Source organism: Elephas maximus, chromosome 20 (genome assembly GCF_024166365.1).
Source record: "Elephas maximus indicus isolate mEleMax1 chromosome 20, mEleMax1 primary haplotype, whole genome shotgun sequence".
Taxonomy (NCBI): Eukaryota; Metazoa; Chordata; class Mammalia; order Proboscidea; family Elephantidae; genus Elephas; species Elephas maximus.
This window is the reverse complement of record NC_064838.1, coordinates 35439466-35458612: the sequence shown is the minus strand read 5'-3', so window position 1 is coordinate 35458612 and position 19147 is coordinate 35439466. Positions and strand designations below refer to the sequence as shown.

Sequence of the window (19147 nt, the reverse complement as noted above, 5' to 3'; positions counted from 1 at the left end):
TCCCCTTGTTCTGTCTGAACAACTGCCTCTTGATCTATGTAAAGGTTTCTCCTGAGCACAATTAAGTGTTCTGAAATTCCCATTCTTCACAATGTTATCCATAGTTTGTTATGATCCACACAGTCAAATGCCTTTGCATAGTCAATAAAACACAGGTAAACATCCTTCTGGTATTCTCTGCTTTCAGCCAGGATCCATCTGACATCAGCAATGATATCCCTGATTTCACGTCCTCTTCTGAAACCAGCCTGAATTTCTGGCAGTTCCCTGTCGATATACTGCTGCAGCCATTTTTTAATGATCTTCAGCAAAATTTTGCTTGTGTGTGATATTAATGATATTGTTCTATAACTTCCACATTTGGTTGGATCACCTTTCTTGGGAATAGGCATCTTAAAAATTAGATATGATGAAAAATCTCAAGTCATATCAATGAAATTTTATATGGTACATTAAAGTCCATTTTTGTATTACAATTGAATGGTTTTGTTGATCTGTCCATGGTTTTCTAACATCATGCATTGGTCATTTTAAAAATATTGGCTTATTGGGTTATGTAGACCTTCCAAATGTTTGCACATTCTGTTCGGCAATATCAAAAAATCCCATTTGTTGCAGCACCCCCATCTTATCAGAAAAGTCCTTAAGCATTGGGAAGCTGTCAAGCTCGTGATGGCAGATACAAGTTTTACAAAAGTCTCCTTTTCGTTTTGAAAGCTCATATTTTATCATTGGCAACAAAGACTGTCAGTTGTTTTCTTTGACATGATGGGCTCTTTTTGCTCATTTTTGAGAAAATGTCTGCCAAATACCCAATCTGAATAGCCATAGCTTGTCTGTCAGTCGTCCTTTTATGTAAAGATGGTGCTGCATGAAGACAGAGGCCAATTCCACTTGCAACCAAAACAACCCCACACTTGCTTTTCCTCCAAAGACCATCACACTCCGGTCAGCCGACTGCTAATGCGGTTTGGTGCCACTGCCTTGATTTGTGCTAAGGAGACAGCAGTAGTACCATCAGCGCAAATGTCAACACAGTGAAAATAGCAAAGAACATCTTAGTGTTGGTACGAAAACAGTTTTGACTTCTCAGTCTCCCTGAAAGGGCCTTGAGAGCCCTCAGGCACCCATGGACCACACTTTGGGAACTGCTGACCTAGATTAAAAATACAAGGAAGATTGGGGGACAAAGAATAGAGCACATTTGGATCACAGTCATGAGGGGAACTTCCTCAACTTGGTAAAGAGCATCTACAAAAAAAACTACAGCTAGCGTTATACTTAATGGTTAAAGACTGAATGCTTGCCCCCTATGATATGAACAAGGCCAGGATGTCCACTCTCACCACCTGTATTCAGCATAATGTTAGAGTTAGTTCCAGCCAGTGCAATAAGACACAAAAAGGAAATCAAAGCACACAGATTGGAACTGAAGAAATAAAACTTTCCCTATTTGCACATGACATGATTGTCTTCGTAGAAAATCCAAAGGAATCTACAAGAAGAAAACCTCCTAGAATGAATGAGTGGGTTCAGCAAGGTCGCAGGATACAAGACAAACATATAAAAATCAATTACATTTCTATATACTAGTAAAGAGCCCTGGTGGCACAGTGGTTAATCGTTTGACTGCTAACCAAAAGGTCACCACCAGCTGCTCTGCAGGAGAAAGATGTGGCAGTCTGCTTCTGGAAAGATTTACAGCCTTGGAAACCCTATGGGGCAGTTCTACTCTGTCCTATAGGCTCACTATGATTTGGAGTCAATTCTGTGCACACGACAACAGGAGCAATGAACATGAGGACACGAAAATTTAAAATACAATGCCACTTAAAATCACTCAAAATGTGAACTACTTAAGTGTGACTTTAACAAAACATCTACAGGATTTGTATGCTGGAAACTACAAAACATTGATGAGCGAAATCAAAGGAGATCTAAATAAATGAAGAGACACACTGTGTTCACAGATTGAATAAATCAACATAGTAAAGATGTTAATTCTCCACAATGTCTATCAACATTTTTTGTGTAGAGATAGACAAGATTATACTAAAATTTGTATGGAAAGGCAAAGAATCTAGGATAGCTAAAACACTTTTGGAAAAGAAGAATAAAGTTAAAAGAATCAGCCTACCCGGTTTCAAGGTTTATTATATAGAAATCAAGACCATTTGGTATTGACAGAGGGATGACACATAGATCAATGGAATGGACTGGAGAGAGCTCAGAAATAGACCCATACAAATATGACCAACCAATATTTGACAAAGGTGGACAAGCAGTTCAACAGAAGGAAGATGATAATCTTTTCAACAGATGGTGGTAGAGCAGTTGGACATCCAGAGGCAAAAATAAGAATAACTTCAACCTCATCTCACACCTTTTACAAAAATTGACTCAACGTGGATCATGGACTTAAATCTAAGATGTAAAACTATAGAACTTTTAGGGGGAAAAAATAGGGAAAATCACCAAGATCTAGGGTGAGATAGAGTTCTTACACCTGACACCAAATGTACAATCCATAAATAAAGAAAACGACAAATTGAACTTCATCAAAATGAAAAGAAGTTTGTACTCCCTGAAAGAGAAGACAAGCTATAGACCCAAAAAAAAACCATTGCCATCGAGTCGATTCCAACTCATAGCGACCCTATAGGACAGAGTAGAACTGCCCCATATGGTTTCCAGGGAGTACCTGGTGGATTTGAACTGCCGACCTTTTTGGTTAGCAGCCACAGCTCTTAACCACTACACCACCAGGGTTTCCGAGCTATAGACAAGGAGAAACAATTTACAAACCACGAAATCCCACAAAGGACTAGTATCAAAAATATATTTTAAAAAACTCTCGAAACTGAAGAGTTAAAAAAAAAAAAAAGCAAACAATGCAGTTAAAGAATGAGCAAAAGATACAGAAACATTTCACCGAAGAGGATGTACAGTTGCAAATAATCACATGAAAAGATGTTCAATATCATTAGCTGCTAGAGAAATGCAAACGAAAACCATGATTAGATGTTGCTACAGGCCTATTGGAATGGCTTCAATGAAAAACTGTGGCAACACCAAATGCTGATGCGGGTGCAGAGAAACTGTATCCCTCATTCATTGCCGGTGAGGATGTAAAATAGTGCAGCCACTCTGAAAAACATTTTGGCACCTTAAAAAATAAACATGCAACAACCATACAACCCAATAATTCCATGCTTGGGCATTTATCCCAGAGAAATGAAAACTTATGTTCACACCAAAAACCTGTACATGAATGTTTATAGCAGCTTTATTCATAATAGCCCCAAACTGGAAACAACCCAGATGTCCTTCAACAGGTGAATGGTTAAACGAACGGTAGTACGTGCATTCCAGGCATCCTACTCAGCAGAAAAAAAACAAGAGAGAAAGAAAAGAAATGAGATATTGATACAGGCAACAATCTGGAGGAATTTGCAGAGCATTATGCTGAGTGAAAAAAAGCCACTTCCAGAAGGCTATGTACTGTGTGATTCCATTTATTTAACATTGCTGCAAGAGCAATACCACAGAGATGGAGAAGAGAATGTGGATTGCCAGGGATTGGGAATGTGGGTGGGGAGGCGATGGGTGTGGCTATAAGAGAATGAACCAGGTGCCATCACTACAGACCCTTCAGATATCAAAGGATAATAATGGAATACTATAAACAATTCTACACGCATAGATTTGGCAACTTAAATGAAATGGACCAATTCTTCAAAAAAACACGAACTAGAACGAGGAAGCCTTGTGGTGATGGAACAGTTTTGTATCTTGATTTTGGTAGTGGTTGTACAAAACTACACATGAGATAAAACTGCATAGAGATGTACACACACACACGCACACATGCATGTAAACCTGATGAGATCTGAGTAAGCTCTGTGGATTGTACTGATGTCGATTACCAGGTTTACAGTTTATGCAAAATACTAACGTTAGAGAGGGAAGGGTGCACAGGTCTCCCTATGTATTTCTTTGCAGCTTCCTGTAAACCTGTAATTCAAAATAAAAAGTGAAAAACAAACGGCTAAGTAGATTACTAGATAGATAAATAAATGGGAGGACTCCAAGGGACAGAACTGCAGGGTCCAGTTGATTTCTGTGGCTGTTTACTGAGCACAGCTAAGAACCAGGCACTACATTTCATTGTTTTTCAGTTACATTATACTTCAAAACTAGGTATGATTATCTCTATCACACCAATCATGGGGATGGTGCTGGATCAGGCAGTGTTTTGTTCCGTTGTGAATAGGGTCGCCATGAGTCGAGGCTGATCGATGGTAGCTAACAACAGTCATACAGATAGGGAAAAGGAGGCTCAGAAAGGTTGAGCCACTTGCCCAGAGACCTCTTTCTTGCCAGAGCACATGCCAGTGACCACTCCGCCATCCTTCCTCTGCCCTCGTAGGCCCCACTGGCCAACAGACAGAAGGCAGGGAGACCACATCTTGATACCCCCGCCAATGGGCACACTTGTTCCTCTTAGATGGGCTTGGGCCCGGGAGGGCTGAAGCCCACCTGGGCAGACGTGTCATGGTGCAGAAGGCAGGGGCTGGATCTTCGTGTGGCTGGGTCAGCCCCTGGGAGATAGGTGGGGAGAGGGGCACCCCTGCTTCTCCTCTACTCCATGCCTCCCCAATTCTGGTCCTAGCACAGCACCAGTCATATAGGGGCATTTGATCCACCACTGTTCCTTCTTCTACTCCTTCCTGACCTGGGTCCCCTTCAGGTCACCCACCCCTAACCAATGCCATCTCCCCTTTTCCAGAGCTCAACCTCATCGCCCAGTCCCCAGAGTCAACGAGACATGGGCCTCATTTCCCAAACCCTGGTGCATCTTGTTTAACAGAAGACGTGGAGGGGTAAGTTGGAAACTGGGGCTTTGCTGGGAGGGGGAAGGGGACCTGGGAAGATAGCACTGGGGTGGGGGGAGTACCACTGAGGGGGATCAACTGAACAGGAAGGCAGTGTTTGAAGGCAGTAACCTTCCTTCTGCCACCCTGGCGGGGACACATGTATTACGTGCATTATATTTCAGAACTAGGTATTGTTATCTTTATTATACCAATCATGAGAATGGTGCTGGATCGGGCAGCTTCTGATTCCATTGTGCATAAGGTTGCTATGAGTCGGTGCTGACACGATGGTAGCTAACAACAGATTGCCAGGCCTTTCTTCCATGGAATTGCTGGGTGGGTTCAAATCACCAACCTTTGGGTTAGAAGCCAATCACAAACCGCTTGCACCAGAACATAGTAGGTGCTCAATAAATGCTTATTGAGTGACTAGACATGCTAGGCGCTTAATGCGTGGAAGTTGAATGGGGCAGCCCTCTCTCTAGGACCAAAAAGCCCCTCAAACTTCCAGAGCCATCACACAGGGCAGCTCTGTGAGATTTCAGTGGTTCTTGCTGGAATTAACCACATCTCCTTGTGTTCCCAAAGCCCTTTCTTTGGGCCTCTGTAATTGCCTTGCTCAGTCCACCTTGCGTTATGGTGATATATGAGCCTTTGAACCCAGGCCCCTCACACGCCACACCCACATGTCAGGGACCAGAGTTTTCACTGCTGATCTCTCAGCATCAGACCCAACTTACCTACTGCCAGAATGTTCTTTGAGCTGGGGCCCCAGTCTTCCTCTCATCTGACCTTCCCAGGAAGGCTATCAGCCCTGTTCACAGATGAGAAGACCAGCCCCCAGAAAGAAGTAGCTTCCCAGTCAGGAGGGGATAGAGCCAGAGTGCTCTGTCATCTGAGGTTTCCCAATACCCCACACTGTCTGCACCGACAGCCATGAGTGACCCCAGCCCCGAATCACACCGGGACGGGAATGGACAAGTGCCTGGCCGAGTACTTCTCTTTCACCCTCGGAGACACCAGACCTTTTGCTCCGCTCAAGTTTTGTTTTTCACCCATGCACTTGGAACAAACCAGATTGTTTCCAAACATATTACATAATTGCTCACATATTTATTTAACGCCATCTCTTGAATATTAAACGATCAATAATATGGAACAGAAACATGGGCGTCAAAACCCAGGGCTTGTGACAGGCGTGGGTAGGGAGGGGGTTGCACAGAGCCATCTATGAGCCATCACAGGGGAGGAGGTGACAATCTCCCCTCTTCTCTGCCTGAGATGGGCTGGAAGGCACACATGCCCGTGGCTCAGAGCCACGTAGTGGAATTTTCACCACGGGGTTCAGCCTCTTTTATTATATAATCACAATGACGCATTATCATTCTTCTAAAGGATGCTTGAAGCTGGGCTTGGCCACCTGTATATTTGTTCGCGAGTATAGATTGAGCGCCTTGTATGTGGCAGTCACCATTATGCTTCCATTTGCCCCTGGGGGGACTTGTGAGTAACCAACAAGATCCCTGGCCTCTCAGCACTGACACTCCTGTGGCAGAAGCAGCCAGGGAGTGAGTGACCAAACATGTAAAGAAGACGGCTCAGAGCTTGACGAGCAGGGACGGATTACCTGATAAGCGCTGTACGCATGGGCTTACTTGTGCTTATTCACAATCTGTAGTACACAATTTCACCTGTTTTTCACCGTATCTTTGTGAAATTGTGCATTACAGATTAGCAACAAAACACAAGTAAGCCCATGCACACCTTGCTCACTGGTTAATCTGCCCCTGAGCACTGTGAAATGAACAAAACAGCGGGTCGGAGAGGCCTCCGTGCAGAAGGAGCATTTGATCACAGGTCTGAAAGATAGGAGCCACTAACCATGCCAAGGTCTGGGGCAGGCGGATACAGAAGCCCAAGGCAGGAGTCGCCCTGGTGGAGGTGACCGACAGCGAGGAGGGCAGAGGAGTCCCTGGTGGCACAAACGGTTAAATGTTTGACTGCTAACTGAAAGGTTGGTGGTTTGAACCCACCAAGAGGCACCTAGGAAGAAAAGCCTTGCAAAAAACCAGCCACTGAAACCTCTGTGGAGCACAGTTCTACTCTGACACACATGGGGTCACCATGAGTCAGCGTCAACTCAACGGCAACTGGATTTGGTTTTCGTTTGAGAAAGGCAATGGGGCTAGGATGGGGTGGGCAAGGGTCCAGAACAGGCCACGGGGCAGAGGATTGTCTGCCAGGGCAGGTCTGGCTGGGCCCTGAGGGCATTCATGAGGAGGAGTTTGAATTATAATGTAAGTGCAGTAGGGAAGGACTTGGTGCAAGTGGTTACCATGCTCAGCTGCTAACCAAAAAGTTGGAAGTTTGAGTTCACCCACACGCACCTTGGAAGAAAGACCTGGTGATCTGCTTCCCAAAGGTGACAGCCTTGAGGACCCTGTGGGGCACAGTTCAAGTCTGACACACATGGGGTCGTCAGTAGTCAGAGCTGACCCGTCGGCAGCTGGTACTGGTGCTGAGCTGATGGATGTTTGAAAGGCAGTCCTCTGCAACTGGGAGAGGACTGGGACAGAAGAGGGAGTGCCGGGAAGGTCTAGGTCTGCTATGCTGGAGGGGGGCAGAAAGAACCCAGGGAGGGGACAGGAAGGGCACTGGGGTGAGCTTGCGGCCTCCTAGATGGGTGGGGAGGGCCTGGCCTAATGCCTGTTAGGAACAATACCAACAAAGATATCAATAATAATAATAGTACCTAGCATTTACTAAGCACTTACTCTGAGCCAGGTATTGTGATGCATCCCTTATCCTCCCCACTGCCCTCTGACATGTGTAGTTTCAGAATCCCCATATTTAGATGAGGAAATCAAGGCATGGAGTAGTTATGTAACATGCCAGGGTCCGTCCACTAGTAGGTAGCAAAGCTGTGATTTGAGCCTAATTTATCTGACTCCACACGTAGGGTCCTTAAAACGTGTTGGCTGAATTGATTACAAGTGATACAACGATAATAATAGCAATCAGTTAATACAGTGCTTGCCGTCTGCCAGGCCCTGTTCTGAGTGCTTTAACAGTACCCATCATTTAGCCCTTCCAGTAGCCCTATGAGAGAGGCACGATTATTATCCCCATTTTATGAAAAGAGAAACTGAGACACAGGATGTTGTCTCGCTTACCCTAGCTAGAATTTGAACCCAGGCAGTCTGGCTCCAGAGTCTGAGTATTTAACAAAATGCAATGAAAGTGGAAGAACCAACATCTGCTGAGAACAAAACAACACTCCACCTCAGCCCTGTCTGCCTTTCCGAGTCTGCGCATTGAGGCCACGCTCTCGCTCTTGGGCACCCTTTCTGGGCCAGGCCCTGGGGATCCAGGAAGACGCGGTGCGGGGCAGGTCCTCAAGGAGCTTCGTAAGACCATGAAAGGCTGAACTGTCTCCCAGAGCCTCCTCGCACCTCGTCCGCCAGGGCAGAAGTGCCTCCCCCAGCCTGACCCTTCTGCAACTGCTGAGATAAACAGACAGGCTTTGTAGAGAAATGTCATTTGCTCCATAGGGAATAGAGAGATCCCATCATCCTCCAGCATCCAGAGCAAAAATGAACCAAGGGAGGTCAATCAAGCCAGAGAAAAATCATGGTTTTAGTCCAAGTTGGGGCCAGAACAACACCCAAAACATTCTCAGTAGAAACTCCAAGTTAGCAGCTGGGTGCGTTAAATGTTTGCGCCACCCAGGGACTCCTTCAATGGTAGAATTCTCACCATCCACGTGGGAGACCCAGGTTTGATTCCTGGTCAAGGCACCTCGTGTGCAGCCACCACCCGTCTGTCAGTGGAGGCTTTCGTATTGCTATGAAGCTATGATGGGTCAGCAGAGCTTCCGGACTAAGACAGAATAAGAAGAAAGGGTTGGCAATCTACTTCCAAAAATCATCCAGGAAAGCCCTACGGATCACAACAGTTCGATACACAGCCCATCATGGTGATGGTGCAGGACCAGGCAGTGTGTCCCACAGTGCATGTGTTCGCCGTGAGTCAACTCAACGTAGCTTAGCTAACAATGACAATTAACACTAGTTCACTAAGCAACTCATCCTCTGAACCTATTTTCTCCTTAAAGTCCACTCAAACCCAGTGCCACAAGTCGATTCCGACTCATAGCGACCCTTAAGTGTAAACAGTAATTTCCCACCTGGGCAGATAGGCCTGGGGTTGAGGGACAGGGCATATGAATGTGCTTTGTAAAAGGTAAAAACTTGCACAAAGGCAAGGCTTTATTGTTTGGAACGAGGGTTCTGGTTGTTCCTATGAAAATAAGGCCTTTCAAAATACTTGGGGATTCTTCAACAGCTTGTCCTTTTAGGTAGTTTAAGCATTTCCAAGCAATCCTGCTTTGCTCAAGGAAAGGGACCTGGGAAAAGCGTGGGCCCTCCTGGGGGCAGACTGCCCCAGGTTATGAGACGCAGCGTGCAGAGCACAGAGGCTCGGTTCTACACACTCCAGGCCCCTGGTGGTGAATCGTCAGCTCCAGGAAGCTGTTCTGCACGTTTATGTTTGGGGGAGGTGGCATGGCACAGTGAGGACAACCTGGCTTCTCCTCTCCCTCCGCCAACCCCAGTCCTGGCTGTGTGGTCCTGGGCAAGTTATTTAAATGCTCCCTACCACCTCAATTGTATTTTCTTTAAAATAAGAATCATTAAGTCCTCCCATCTGGGGATGTTGGAAGGATTTACGTGAGAGAGTAAATATGAAGTAGAATCCCTGAGTGGTACAAATGGTTAATGCATTCAGCTGCTAACCAAAAGGTCAGAGGTTCAAGTCCACCCAGAGGTACCTTGGGAGAAAAGCCAAGCAATCTACTTCCAAAAAATTAGCTACTAAAAACCCTGTGGAGCACAGTTCTACTGTGACACACATGGGGTCACTATGAGTGGGAATCAACTTGATGACAACTGATAAATATGATGTGACCAGCACGGGGCCTGGAATATCAGAAGCTATTCAGTCTGGCCTTGTTCTCCTGGTAGTCCCTAGTAGAAACTATTGCCTTAAGCTGTGAGGCCCCAGACCCCTCTCCCCTGGGGACCATGCTAGTCTGTCTCAACTGAGCAAACACTGGGAAAAGAGAGTTTGCCGCTGATGCTGGCATGGGCCACCCCAATCCTTATCAGTTCATTCACGACATTGAACTTCTCAGAGAGACTCAAAGGATACTCTACATCGTTTCCCAAAAGGGCAATGTTCTTTCTCAAAAATGCTGACTCATGAGCTTCCAGGGGATTCCCCAGTAGCTCTTGGCCTTAACAAAGTCCAGCCTGCGTCTCTTAAGCCATTACCTTATATGAAGAGCAAGTGGATATGAACCCAGCTCTTTCTCAACACCTACTGTTGCTGAGCTCTGGGGACACGGGGAAGCCAGAAGCTTAGTCGTGCAGGTGGTCACAGGCAGGAAGGCAACAAGGAGAGGTCTGCATGCAACTAGCTGTTATGGACAGGTGGGCACTGGGACCACAGGGCTTTTCCTAGCAATGAGCTTAGAGGGTGAGGGGAAGAAGTTTCCTTCCTGGCTTACTTCCTGTCTCTGTTTTCCTTAAGGCGGATGCCCTTCCTGAGGGCTCTGGGCCCATGGGAGAACTACCACTCTCTCGCTCTATGGCCAGACAACTCAGGAGGCACTCAACCTTCATTCTGGGATGAAACATCTCCTGATCCGCTGCCAACCCTGAGTTTCCCTGCAGGAAGTGCAGAGAAACCCCAAACCACCATCCTTACTTCTTCCCAGCTTGGCTGGGTTCCCGGGAGAGGTGAGAGGTCAGCAGTAGGCCCACCTTCTTGCCAGATCCCTATTCTTCTCTCTCCCCAATCATCTCAGAGATCTAAAAAAGTAAAATAGATTTGCTGTGCTCCCAGAATATTGGGGACCTCCAGACTGCATGGACAGAGGGAACAGGGAGCTCACAACTGGTATTCTCACTATAACCCAGAGGTCAGTCAGTGCTATAGGGCCATAGAGGACACCTCACTCTGACTTGGTCAGGATGCACCAGACTGGGCCCAAGCCTGCATGGGCACTGGGTTCAAATCCTACCTCTGCCCCCTTGGGCTCTGTGATGCTGGTGAATCTTGTCACTATGCCAGCCTCAGTTTCCCCATATGCACAGTAGGGATAGTTCCTTCCTCAAACATAAGAGTGCCTTTCAGGGGGCTCATGTGGTGCTTGGACCCAGTAGGCACTCAGGAAACATGAGCTCCCTTCCTTCTCTCTCTGGACCCCATTTCCTCCTCTGCAAATGAGGGAGTTGGGCCAGGTAGGTTCTGGTCAGCTCTGTATGGCTCTAGGGAAAAGCCTCCAGGGATCCCAGTGTCCACCTGGGCACAAGAAACCACCACTGCCTCCTGGAATGGGAGGTAGACTGTCATGGGCAACCCAGGAGTGCTGGGCCTGCTGTGCCCAGAGCGTGTCGTTTGACCTGGGGCAGTGGTCTTCCTGCTCTGTGCAGGCCTGGTGGCTCAGGGGGCCCTGCCAAGGTCCCAGAGGCACTGACCTAGCACAGTCAACCATCAGAGGTCTGGGCTATGCCTCACCAGGTGACTGACTGCAGTGGTGCCATACACCCTCGCGTCTCAATTCTCTTCCTGATATCATCCTGCCCATCTCTTGGGCTCCGAGATCCCCCCGCACAGGGAGCAGAGCCAGGAGCTGCAGCTGCCAAATGGCCCACTCTACCCCATCTCCACGTACCCAAGCTCTACCTGGCGTGTTGGAGGCCAAAGCATGTTAACAGGGACCCCAGCCCCACACCTAGCACTTAGCACAGGGCATGTCTCAGAGTTGGCGCCAGCCCATGCTGTTGACCTGAATTCCAAATTTAGTGCTGGATCAACTCACCCAGACTAAAGTCCAGAGGGCAGAGTGCTTTACCCCTCTGGAGAAGGGGAGTAAACACCCCAGGGGCATTTATATTGTCAAAGAGGAGCTGCGGTAGAAGGAAATGCTTAACTGAAGCCACCTGTGCCCTAGTGGGGAGCTTGTCGGCACCACAGGGGAGAAGCCTGGGGGTGGCTGCCTCTAATCCTGCCCTCCCCTGGCCATGCTTGTCATGGGGGAGATCTGAGACCCAAGCCGTGAGACGATGCTATGGGGGCCCTTTCACTGCCTCTGGGAGAATCCTGCTCACCTCGCCACACAGGGTGAGGATGAGATACTTCGTGGGAAGCGGAACAGCACGTGGTATAGTGGAAACAGCATGAACTTCAGGTCTGATTCTGACTCTGCTGGGCACCCTTGGGTGAGTGACTTCCTTTCTCTGACCCTTGGTTGGCTCGTCTGGAAACAAGGCCTGTGACCACACAGCAGGGTTGTCATGAGGACCAAAGGCGCTCCCGTAGGCCATATGTCCACCCCAATGCCACTCGCAACTGCTCCCGCCTCATGGCTGGTTTGACCCCTCACTGGGCATCACTCGGACGAGGTGGTCCAGGTATCCAGCCCAATGCCAAGAGCAGAGTCCTTCAGGCCCTGACTCCACACATCCTGGGCATGGTAGGGGGCTCTCTGCCAACTTGGTTTTTCTCTTCATCTTGTCTGCCTTCAGTGGGGCATTGGCTGCTCTAGAGGGATCTACTTCTAAAACCTCAGCCTATGGAGCACAGTTCTACTCTGATGCACATGGGATCGCCATGAGTCAAAGTCAACTCGACGGCAACGGGTGTTATCTATGGTCCCTGTACTGCCTTTTTCGACAAGAAAGTATTCCCATAGTACTGGTGTGATTCAAAATGCATTTTAAGAAGTGAAAGGCTGGGAAGCAAAGGAAGTTTCTAGGTTGACTCAATAATACTTTTGCCACGTAGACGTTCTACTATTTGTCAAATAGGAGTATGTGATTAGCGAAATATTAATTCATTTAAAAATGGAAAAAAAAAATAGAGACGAGTTCCTTATACCTGAAATATTTAAAATAAAACCGTTGGCTCATAAAAAGGGGAAAATCACAGTACCTGGGAAATTCGCTCATGTGGAAAGTGCTATGCTCTAGAGATGTTGGAGAAATAAGGTGTTGTTTGACATGAAATAATAAATGTTTTCTTCCTGTTCTTTATAAACGAAAAGAATGTGAATGGGCACATTATAAGTGAGTAAACAAGGCGTATGAGGGGGCCAAGGGACAGGGCAGGATGGGAAATCTGTACTTTTTCCCCTTAGTCCCAAGGGGCTTCCTGGAGGAGGTGAGATCCCAGGGCTGTTTGGCCCCCGCCTCCCCTGGCCCCTCCCCAGCCATTCACACTCACAGGGCGCATTTCACCAGGAGCTTCCCTTCTTGGGTCTGGAGAGGGGCATACATCGTGGTAGCTCTTTCCCAGTGTTCCCAGGACTGCCCCACACAAGTTAGCTGTACAGGGAGTCCTTGGAACAAAAGAGCTTCCAGGTAACCAGGGCTGAAGCCAGGACGCTGCTGATAGAATCAGGAGGAAGCCAGGGTACTGAGATCCCGCCACCCACGTTGCTGTTGGCAGAGACCACTGTTTTGCCAGGCGCGGCATTGTGGAGGTCAGCCTACAGCCCCTGGTAGCCAGCCACGTTCTCTGCCCCTCCCCACCCCAGCTCCCCTCGCCCTAGTCCCAAGGCCAGAAAGGGAGGCAGCCTTGCCTTGCCAGCTGCCAGGATTCCTGCGGGTGCCGTGGCCCTCCACCTTCTGCAGTGGCTGTTGGTGCTGAAGCTGGAGGTCAGAGTGGGGCTTGTCTGTGGCCGGCACCCAGCGGGGCACCGGGAATTCTCCAGCATCTCTAGCCCAGGTACATGAGGGTGGGCTCACAGGGTACTGCCAAGCGCTAGACTGACTGGTCCTCTAAGGAGTCTGGGCCTCCAGTAGGGTGCTTGCTGAGATGAAAATCCCTTCTGTAAGGGGAGGGCCTTGTAAGCACTAGAGTCCTGGCTGGGAGGGAGCTTGGAGGAAGAGGCCTGGGCCAGACAAGCCCTTTGGAAAGGAGAAGAGGCCTGCTGGGGGCACAGTGTTGGGCTTCCGCCTAGCTCCCAGAATGTGTTGGGCCCTTCCTCCAGAGAGGAGCTAAAGCATATAACAGCATGTGACTGGGAACCAGGTTCCAACCCTGACTCCTGTGTGTGGCTTGGCACATGTACCTTGATCTGTTTTCTGCCCTGTAAAATGGGGGTGGTGATAATCGCACCTACTTCGCAAGGCTATTGTGAAGATCAAAGGGGATGACAGATGCAGTCCCTTAAACAGGTGAGTGCTCAGTAGGTATTAGCTCTGAGCATCGTCACTGCCCCCTGCAATGCCCTGAACATGTGGGGCCGGCTTTCAGAGGCAGCAAGGTCAATACTAGAAGGAAAGCTGAGACCCTTGAGGCTACCTGCCCATTTCACAGGTACAACTACAAAGGAGAGGACACAAGAGGTTGTCTCAGACCCTCAGTCAGACAGACCAGGGTTTGAATCCTATCTCTGCAACCTTTTTAACAAGGAAGATTTAGACAATTTCTTGGCCCTGTGGCCCAGGTTTTCTCATGTGTGAAATGGAGATAATAATAGGACCTACTTTGTGGGATAGTTATAGGGATGAAATTATGCTGTACATATAAAGGGTTTAAGCTTCTTACCTCAGACTTATGTCTGGAGCCATTATCATCACTATCATCAACTTCATCTTCATTACCATCATCATCACTATCGTAACCTTTTAATTATTAAGAAAGGTAGGCTGAGGGGAAAGGACTTGCCAGTGGTCCACACAGCACGTCACAGGGCAAGGCAGGACCAGCGCTAAATCCTAGCCTCTGTTCTTTCTGCTCCACCCACCATGGGCCCTCACTGGCCTGTGTCACCCCCCAACACACCCATCACCAATAGCTGGGTCCCGCTGGAGAGACTGGGGATGCTAGTCGCTTGCCTCCCACTCACCTCATCGGTTTGGGCACGGTTCTGGGGGTGCCACGCAGGGGAAGCCAGCATCCCCCAGAGAGGGTAGGCCAGCAGAGAGCCAGGGTGGGGGTTACCTTCTCCCCATGATTTCCACGGCACTCCTTCAAAAGCCTTCCAGCTTCCCCACTGGCCCCAGGGCCCCTTGGCCAAGGGGTGGCACGGTACAGCTTTTGGGGGCAGATGTCTGAGAACTGCAAAACTCCTTGCACCCCAAGGGACTGCTGAAGAAGGGAAGAATTGGGACCCCAACTTGCACCAAATCTTCTTTGGACTCTGGGGACAGGTCTAGGGGTCATCCTCAGGTGCGTCCTGGTTCTGTTAGCCAAGGGTGGGCACCTCTGCAGGCATGGCTCTGTCTCCTCCACCTTGTGGTCCTCAGGGTTTGGGCTTTCCTGGGCAGGGGGGGATGGAGGCAGGAAAGAAGGCAGGGGGAGGGAAGAGAGAGGATGGGGTTTACGCTAAGGACAAAGGAGACATATGTACTTGTTTTAATAATACAAAATAACATAAGCAATGATAATAATTGTTCCCGTTTATTGGACCTTTTCTATGCACCAGGCACTGTGCTAAGAACTTTATACATGATATCTCAGTTAATCTTTACTACAGCTCTATTGGGTAGAAAATGTTATAACTGCTTTACAGATGAATAAACTGGAAAGAACTTAAGAGATTTATCTACCATGTGGTGACTACAGGGGCCAAGCGGATGATACAAAATAATGATAGAGTCTGAGGGAAGTGTAACAGGGAGTGCTGGGGACTGTGGCAATTTGGAGAGAGGCTCTCAGTTGTTCTTTCACTGAGGGCGTGATATGCGTTCATTCAAGTGGGTAAAGTGCATTAATTTTAAATGTTCCACTTGATAATTTTTACATATCTTTACACCTGTGTAATTTATCCAGATCAAAATATAGGTTATTTCTGGTACCCCAAAACATTCCCTCTGAGGCATTGAAATTTATTTAAAAAAAAAAAAAAAATCTGCGAAACTGTCACAGCCAAGCAAAGCCTACAGAGACATGAGAACTAAATATAATGTGGAATCCTGGACAGGATCCTAAAACGGAAAAAGGGCAGGAGGTAAAAACTAAAGGAGATTGGAAAACATGGGGACTTCAGTTAATATCAGTGTATCAGGATCGGTACATTAGTTGTAACAAATGGACCATAGGAATGTAAGATATTAATAATAGGGGAAACAGTGTGGAGCATATGGGACCTCTTGGTGCTATCTTTGTAATATTTTCTGTAAATCTAAAACTGCTCTAAAATAAAAAGTTTATTTTAGAAAAGAGCAAGCAAAATCTGCCTGTGGGCTGCAGCTGGCCTTTCAGCTGCCAATTTAGGACCTCCAAGGGTCTATCCCCCTCATTTTACAGATAGGGAAACTGAGGCCCAGAATGAGGAAGCCCCTTGTTCAGGGCCCCACAGTACTTCAGTGACAGGTAGGTGCTCTGGCTGTAAAGGGTGGAGCTCAGAGTGTGGGTGTGGGCTGCTGGGGTCCCCAAATCACCCCTGCAGGGAGCTGCTGCCCTCTCCCAGGGCAGAAGCCACGGCTGCCAGGGGCCACGCCCTCTCCCCTCTGCTCCCTCCTCCTGAGCTCTCCTGGGCTGTCAGTGAGAAACCAGTTCTCCCACTGGCCTCCCTTCAGAGGGAGTGGTCACAGCAGTTCCTGTTCTGAGAACAGAATGTCACTTTCTAGCCCCAACCAGCCTCTCAGCAATGGAGCTGAAAATGCCACTCAAGTGTCTCAGAGTCCCCCAAGCCCAGCACAGGGATGGCGTGGGCACAGGATCTTAGTGAGTGTTGGATGGATGGGTGAGTGACCAAATGAAGGAAGGAAAAAATGAATGGCCAGGGTAGGGGTACCAAGAACACAGACCCTGTAGCCAGATGGCCTGGTTCAAACTCTGGCTCTGCTGCTTCTGGCCACGTGAACTTAGACAAGTTACTTAACCTCCCTGTGCCTCAATTCCCTCACCTTAAAATGGGGATGATAGCAACCCTGCCTAACAAGGTTGCTGAGGGGCTTAGATTTGATTGGCATGTGAGGAGGGAAGGCGTAACATAAGGGGGAAAGGAAGGAGAGATATGGTGGGGGAAGTGATTTTGTTTTCCTATTGGGACACGAAAACTTGCACAAAGCCATGAGCCTGACCACTCACCTAGAAAATGGGAAGGCAGCATCGTGCAGTGGTTAGGGCCCAGATTCTGGAGCCAGGAGCCCAGGGTTCAAATCCCCATGCCACCACTTGCTAGCCATTGACCTTGGACAAGTGAGTTCACTTCTCTGTGCCTCAGTGTCCTCATCTGCAAAATGGGGATAATAACTGGCACTCATCTCATGAGGTTGTTAGGAGAATTAAGTAGTTGATTGGTATGCGTATAAACCAAAACCAAACCCATTGCTGTTGAGTCAATTCCAACTCATCAGGACCTGGTATGTTTCAAACAGCCCTTGGCATTTAATGAGTGTTTGTTAAATAAATGGGAATGGTTTTACACCAGGAACTTCCTCCCCCAGCCCCAACATTCAGGAGTTGTAAACTCACCTCCTGAATCCAAACGAGAAATTGACCTTAGTGAGGTTGGAAGGGGGTTGGGGTGAACTAGCAGCCAGATGGCTCTTCCTATGGTCTGACCCCACTCCGGCCAACCCCGGGGTGCAAAGTGCTTCCAGTATTTTAAGAGAAGCCAAAAATCTGGATTTTTATGCACAATCCTCCGATTTTTTCAACATTGGCATGTAATTCCATTTTATTTTAAGCTCTGAGCAAAACAAACACATTTTATTTTAAGCCGGATGTTTCACACAAGCTGCTGGTTTGCAGCGTCTACTCCAGTCAGCCCGTTTGCTTTCTTGTGTTTTCTCCTCCATTTTAGAGAAGAGGAAACTGAGGCCCAGGGAGAAATGCTTGGACCCTTTTGCATCTGACCACTTAGTGGAGCCAAAAGCAGTCTCTTATTTCATGGCTCCTGGCTACAAGCCTAAGACTCATCAGTGTCACGAGAGCCCCAGGTAATCCATCCAATTTCTGCCAGGTTGAAGGTGAGCTTTTTCCCTTAGCTCAGGTTCTTCCAATAGCAGTTTTGAAATATGGTGTAAGGAGATGCCATCTGCACTACTGGGTAGAAAGTGGGAGCCTTCTCCTCTCCAAAGCCACAGCAAAGACGCACAATTACAAAGCCCCAGCATCAGTCCTGGCTCAGCAGCTTCAGAGCCAGGATTCCAAGGGATTCCTGAATCTCATCACCTGCCCCGGGCAATGGTGGCTCAGGCATCCCGTGAGCGTGAGAGCCAGCAGTAAGTTCCGTGGTAAAGGAAGTCACAAAGTGAGATCTAGAGGGGTTCAGGGAGAAGGGAGCCGTGTTCTGGAGGTAAGTTATGGAAGGGTATTTGTGGGGAGAGGTTTAATTTATGGATCTGTCATACCCTGATCCCTAGTGTTTTCATTGGCTGGTTTTCAGACGTAGATCACCAGGCCTTTCTTCCTAGTCTTTCTTAGTCTGAAAGTTCCGCTGAGACCTGTTCAGCATCACAGCCACACACAAGCCTCCACTCACAGACAGGTGGTGGCTGCACGTGAGGTACATTGGTCAAGACTCGAACCCAGATCTCCCACATGGAAAGCGAGCATTCTACCACTGAACCACCATTGAAAGAACCTCTAGGTGGTGCAAACAGTTAACAAACTCAACTGCTAAAGAAAGGTTGGCAGTTCAAGTCACCCAGATGCACCTTGGAAGAAAGCCTGGTGGTCTACTTCTGAAAAGTCAGCCACCGAAAACCCTGTGAGCACAATTCTGCTCTGACACACAGGAGGCCTCCGTGAGTCACAATCAGCGTGACCGCAACTGGTTCTTTTTGATCATACTCTGAACTTGAGTTTTTTTGTTTTGTTTTGTTTCCTGTTAAAGAACTGCCCTTGGTTCCCATGTACTTAACCTGTCTGTGCCTCCGTTTCCTCATCTGTAAAATGGAGACAATAATCACAGCCACCTCCTATAGCTTGTGATGAGCGTGATGTGAGATAAAGGCATGTGGAGGATGTCTGCTGTGATAGAAGTCAGCCGTGGTTATCCTGTCAGCAGCAGCCAGGCACCTGTCTGCACAAGAGGTAGCTTGAGAATCTCTTTCACCTTGGCCTTTTCTTTACCCTAACTATGCACACGTCCGTGACCTTCGCTGTCAGATGGATCTGAAGAGTCAGATCCATCTAACAGCTATGGAGAGCCTCTGGTGTCCCAGGCTCTGTGCTAGACCTTTCCGCCCATATTCTTTCCCTTAACTTCTCAGAGCAACCCTGGGAAGCCAACATCATCATGATCG

General features: G+C 48.0%; 1 protein-coding gene across 6 annotated transcripts in view; it reads left to right on the top strand.

The window, feature by feature from the left end:
- ATP2B2 (ATPase plasma membrane Ca2+ transporting 2) overlaps nucleotides 1-19147 on the top strand; it is a 464478-nt gene that overhangs the window by 225444 nt on the left and 219887 nt on the right. For 5 of the 6 annotated variants that reach the window (XM_049862310.1, XM_049862309.1, XM_049862313.1 and 2 more), the window contains exon 3: nucleotides 4790-4883. The gene's annotated coding sequence lies outside the window, so the exon portion shown is untranslated. Of the gene's footprint in view, nucleotides 1-4789; nucleotides 4884-13287; nucleotides 13668-19147 lie in introns of those variants that run through there. The other variant, XM_049862308.1, reaches the window with a different exon arrangement.